Source organism: Asterias rubens, chromosome 20, assembly GCF_902459465.1.
Source record: "Asterias rubens chromosome 20, eAstRub1.3, whole genome shotgun sequence".
NCBI classification, from domain to species: Eukaryota; Metazoa; Echinodermata; class Asteroidea; order Forcipulatida; family Asteriidae; genus Asterias; species Asterias rubens.
The window spans coordinates 6,052,368-6,059,032 of NC_047081.1; positions in this window are offsets into that span (position 1 = coordinate 6,052,368).

Below are 6,665 nucleotides of genomic sequence, written 5' to 3' on the forward strand. Positions count from 1 at the left end.
TCACTATGTGCACAAATATTGACTGTAGCTCAAAAGATCTTTGTTAAGTCGCACCAAGTGTGTTGTTTTAAAAGAACTAAATGCAATCCTAAAAGTGCCTTTTAAGACAAGTTCAGCCAACAGTATAATTTAAAAAGTGTGTTTTTGTAGGAACCCAATCGTCCATAATCAAAATGTGTGTGATGATTTGCTTTGTATGTTTTTATGCTTGAATCAGGGTATGCTTAACAATGTGTCACTGTAGCCATTTTTGTTTTAAAGAAACAAAAATGTGTTTTATCTTTAAAACAAAATTATTCCACTTGTTTTCCCCTCTTTTTAAAATTGTTCATTTCCAACCTCAATCAATAAGAAAAATGTAGAAAATAAAAGATGCTATTTTATCTTTCTCTTTCCAAGGGTAGACATGGTGCCAGACGTCCACCATGCATATAGACCCTTTTCAAAACCACGGTTTCTGCTTTGGATTCGGCTTCAGGCTCCGTCCTCTCGTCTGAAGCACTGAGGGCATATGCGCAAAGCACACACAATTGTCAAAACAACTGTGGAGCCAAGCTATCTTGAGCCGATTCCAAAGCCAAAGCCATGGTTTCGAAAAGGGACAAAGTTCTTACTTGTCATTCAAAGAGTTGGGTAAAACTAATTATGCACATGACTTATGTAAATCATGTCTGATTTGATAATCACGTACACAGCAAATTTCCAAGTGATTGTTAGTGTGTTAAAATGATAATTGCCAAATGTGAAGCTTGTGAAATCAATAATATGCTGACTTGATCTATCATGCCTTGAACTTCGCTCATGAATAGACACACTGGTTTTTCTCTGGTAAGGTGCACATGTTTTTAGAAAATATTTCAAATTCATGGCTCTACATGTACTTACTGCAGAATTCTGCATTCATGGTGCTCTATGAAACATATAATTTTATGGCCAGAAATTGCAGAATTCCACGGTAAGCAGAGCCATGAAATCAGGAGTTGAATTGTTCAATAGACCCCTTGCATGTGACGTCACACTACACTCAAAAAGTGCCCTCACTGGGGTGAAAGGAGGCAAATAAATGATCGAGAATAGTTGTTCTTTGTGCGTGAAAAGGTGCGCGCCAGTGTAGCTTTTTGCGTAATGCAAAGGGTCTATATTTGCTTGCTCATATAACTATCGCAATTTTAAACCGATACCTTTCAATTCTATCTTTTACCGATATAACCATGGTTATTAGATTACAGAGTTCTACAAACTGTAGAATTTGTGCTAGTTATCAAAGATAACCAGTTTCAATTATGCTCATTTAATTGAAAGGGGAGAAAATGAAATAATTGAATTTTTTCCCCAGTGCAGCTGCTGGTTAAGGATCATCAACTTTTGAATATTTTTGAATGTCTTCCGTCTGTGCTTTGAAATGTTGATGTGATCGCTTAACCTACAGCCTATGTATACCCGTATGTTCATTGTCTGTGATAAGCTGTAATGTTTGCCTTTGAATACACATGGGGTACCAGTTAAGCAAGAGGGTCAACAAATTAGACAATACTTTTTCCCGCATGATTCGCAACAAACAAATTAAAAATTTAATTGTGTTGAGTTTTTAATTATTTATTGTGAATTTAAGCTGGTAAGATTAGAATAAAATCCTTGCAAATTGCCATTCAATTTAAAGCCATTGGACCCTTTCGGTAAACAGTGTTGTCCAAGGCCCACACTTTGTGTACCACAACTTCTATATCAAATAACAAACCTGTGAAAATTTAGGCTCAATCGGTCATCGAAGTCGGGAGAAAACAACGGAAAATCCCACCCTTGTTTCCGCGCGTTTCGCCGTGTCATGACATGTGTTTAAAATAAATCTGTAATTCTCGTTAACGAGAATTTATATTGTTTTGCTGTTTTCTCAAAAAGTAAAGCATTTCATGGAATAAAATTTCAAGAGAAGTCTTTCACCATTGCCTTCTGTAAACCCTGTAAGTTATTTGTAAATCTGTGAACTTTTTTTTTTTTTTTCTGAACCGAAAGGGTCCAATAGGGTCCAATGGCTTTAAGTGGTTACTTAATGGTGAATATATATAATTTTTTAGCTGTGCTGGAAAAAAACATATTGTAGAACAAGATTTTTTTTCCAGGGATGTAAAGTTTGATTGTGTATAAAAGGCCCAAGTTACTTGTGGTGCATGACTCTTTCATGACTCTGCTTACTGCCGAAATCTGCTCTTACGATCACCATTCTACGCTTGCGCGCTAGCCTTGTATGGGTAGAATACCTAGTGACGCGGAGTACGCACACGCAAAGCCAAAATTCCTCGCTAACTTGTGAAATATGCTTGGTGTAAGTATGGAATTCCCTGCTTCTGTAAGCGCCCATTCTGTGCTTACGGTAAGCAGAGCCATGAAATTTGGCCCAGGTACATCCCCATCCATGTGTCGCTATTGTGTGCAGAACATCTACATTTAGCCCCACCCCCCCCCCCTTTCTGACATGTCATTTTGACCTGTACAGGTTTCAAATATTGAGTGTATTTTGATCATGTGTTGTGGTATACAAAATGTGAAACCAGCTGTCTGAATTTGACAATTGACCTCTATCATGGTGCAGCCATCTTGAACTTCTCCCATATCAATGATCTGATGTCAATAATACGGAACCGAGGCTGGAAAAACAAACTAGTCTAGTTCCTATTTGGATACATGGAACCAAGATGGAGCCAGCATGATAACTGTCAACTCTTGTACTGGTGGAAAATGCTATACTGCAGGATTATTAACGATCGAAACCAGGGCCAAATAATATGGGCCAAGTCGGCTGACAGAATTCTGCGCTTACTGCTCGTTAAATTGGTGCTTTACAGGGCACAGTAAGCACAGAATTCCTCGGTAAGCAAAGTCATGAAATATAGACAGTGTAGATAGATCCCGAAACACTCCATCTTTATGGATAACTTAGGTTTCTGCTGTGAGATGCGTCAAGCAAACTGAATTGTCTACACAGCCAAGTGGTTCACTTACCAATCATGCAAGAGATTTTAGGGAACTCCGCATGCGTCAAGCCCGGTTCATCCTTCCTGCGATTGCTTCGTGCGATTTGAATTGCGTCACCAAAATTCCAAGAAGTATGAACCACGCTTAACGCATAGTTGTGCATTCAAAACATGATCTGTCATTGCCCTTGAATATGGCCCACTCTACACTGTGTGATGTCAAGTGTGAACTACATGGTATCTATGTATAGAGGATTGTAAATATGAAAGTTTACCATTTGTAATTTGGCACCAGTAGCAATTGTCCTTAGAAATATTCCTTGTGAAATTATGACAGTGCATGCGGGAAAACTGTCTCTCAAGTGCTCATTTTGGTTTGCCAAATTGGTTCATAAATGTGTACAAAATTGTTTACCTTAAGTTTGACCACTCACTGTTAACAAAATTTCACATGTCGGTTGTTGTTTGGTGTATTTATTGACAAGCAAGATAATAAGAATGAATATACTCTTCCAAAACCAATAATGTATAAATCGTTAAATGTGGTCAGTTTATGATGACCTTTGACCTTGGTCAGCCACAGGCAGAAAACTTTGTAGAGGTTTATAGATGTGTATTCACTTGGGGTAAAAGTGGCATAATGTTTATATTATGTTGTGTTATGAAATGTTTGTTTGTATATATGTTGCTATAGATTTTATTCGAGCAAGTACTGCTAAGCTTGAAGGTTGTGGAAACCGTGACAGATTTGTTTGTGGGTATTTATTTTATTGTAAAGTAGCATAAATTGTGTTTTTGCAAAGAGAAAAAAAGTTAATTTGTTTTTAAATAAGACTATTCCATTATTACTTATATTTTTAAGACTCTGCACCACCTCTTGGAAAAAAAGTGTTTTGAAAAACTCTGTGGATAGTTGGTGTTTAACCAGAGAGTGTTGATGCATGTTCCACCTTGCTAGTCCTTTATCACAGTAATTAACAGTAATTAAGGATCATTAAATAAATGAATTAGAAAACTAGAAACATTTTGTACTCGATTGTTTCTTTCTCTAAAGTCATTACATATAAACAAATATTTCCTTTTTAAAAATACTTTCATAACATTTTCAGGGAACCTGATTGGGTAAACTTGAAATAATTTGGGGTTATGACACAAGTTGAACTTGAAATCTTGGGCCTCCAGGGGAAGGTACAGGTTTTGTTATCACTATTAAAATGGCAATAAAAACTTACTTTCAATAGTATAAAGCATTGTTGAGAATCATTTCACTTCAGAGTAATGGATAAAGATTTTGAAACAAAAATTTGAATCTGAGAAACGTTACTGTCAGATACATTTCTCAGATTGTGTATGGATTGTTTTTCCTGCATGGACATAATCGCCTTCTACTTGTATAGGGTTAACAATCTAACGGTTCTACTACTTGCCGTCAACTCGCCGACTTGCCGTCAACTCGCCGTCAACTCATTTTCGTGCCGTCAACTCATTAAATTTACATGAAAAATTTATAAATGGGACACGGAAGTGTTAAGTCTGGGCTAAACTACATATTTCTCATGGTTTTCGGTAATAAATCATTCACAAAAACGACTTTGTGTTGATAGAAAAAAAGTACCAATCATTGACATCTTGGACCAAGACTAATCAATGTGAAAAAGCAAGATGGCGGCCGACGGTTTTGCTGTTTCGAGATAATTTTTTCACGAGAAAAAAACTCAATTTTTATTCCGAAATATGACCTAAAACTTTCGCGAATTCTCTTTGAGCTGATACTTTACAGTTCTATGCTTCTTTTGTGGATTTTAAATGTATATTGGAGGAGTTGACGGCGCAAGTGAGTTGACGGCGAGTTGACGGCAAGTAGTAGGACACCAATCTAATGGTTCCAGAAACCTAAGGTGTGTTCATAGGGTTAACAATCTAATGGTTCCAGAAACCTAAGGTGTGTTCCCATTATAAGACCGGTAATCAAGACGGGAACCATTCTTCATGTACATGTTACATGTACACAATTCACTTGATACTAACTTGATAGCTTCTGCACTCTAACTAAATCCAACACCATATGGTAAATTCGCCATCCAAACTAGGCAATCATAATCAGTTGGCAGAAAAACAGGAAAACAGAAACAACATTTGTAGTTACATTTTGATGGGTTGTGGGCTTTGAGTTAATGAACCAAAAAGAGTAAACAATAAACCAACAAACTGACAAACAAAAACCTGAGTCAAATTATATTTCAGTTTTATTATAAAAATATTAGTGAGCTTTTAAACTGTTCATGGTGTGAGAATAATCTAGACAAATTATCTGCAGTAACACTGCAGTAACACCAACTTCTTATAATTTGTGGCGTGTCGTGTGCGAGCGAATAAGGACACGGGACTCACGCTCTGGTGATTTCTAATGACTTTATGTTAAACTAGTATTACCATATCAGTGAGATGTGGTGGGTCTGTGTAGAATTGCTGGTCAACGACTAAGCAATTTTAATACTGATTCTTCTTAAGGAGATAACTTGGACTTTCCAAACTGAAAGTTAGCATGAAGTGCAACAAAATCTTTCAACTTAACAAAACATTTTCCAGTTTAGAAAAATCACTTTTGGTATACAATTTATTGTTAACTGAGCAAACTGACATCAAACTCAATAAAGTTGCCAGCACTTTATAGTTTAATTCCTATATATTTTGTATAATAATAATTAAATGTGACCAATGTTGTTTGATAATGTAGGCCTTTATGACATTAGATAGACTAATTAGTTGTTACTTTTGAGAAATCCAATTCATTGAGCTTTTACACAACCATTGGGGGAAAAAGTTGAAGTCAGAGAATAGACTCTAAAGTGTAGATTCATGAAAACAATGTAGTTGCCTTAGGCTTGTACATTCCATTCACGAATCTACACCTTCTCGTCCATTCTCCTTAACATAACACCGTGTAAAAATAAGACTACATGTATGTGGCACTCACAGACTGACAATTTTGTAAGATAACACAAATATAGTACTGTATAAATGATTAGGGGTTGAACCCCAAGAACAAAGATATATTCACACAATAGGGAGACTTCCAACAACGGGCTAGATAAATCACTTGGCAGATTGCGGCACCTTAAACCGGAGTCATTGGTTCAAACCCCACTCTAGTCAATTTTTCTTTGAAAAAATATTTTTAAATGTAAATAATCCGAGTATAAACACATATCTATATTGATACATTGTAAAAAAGGCACTTAAATGTCATAACTGATACAATTTTTTGGGGGGCCCAAGCTCAATGAGCTGCTTCAGCAGAGAAAAGGCCTACTGCTTAAAAAATAAATACCTTTTCTACAAATAGTTTTAATTTTGCATGTTCGGTTCGCGCTGACACCCTGTGTATGACTACGAATACCGGACACTTCGGTACCTCGCTAACTCGGCACCCACAAACTCGCCACCAGACAACGGCCATACGTGATTTCATCCCCTTCTCTATGGAACGCACTACCACATCCCACCAAAACTGCAAGAACATAAACTGTTTTTAAATCACAACTTAAAAGTTACCTGCTTGTATGCTTTATTAATTGTTATATGAGAATTTTGTGTGATATGCTACAATGTAAATAAGTACTGTGTCATTAATATTATTGTTATCATTAGGCCTCAGACATTGTTCGCGGCAGACAGCGACATTTATTTGAT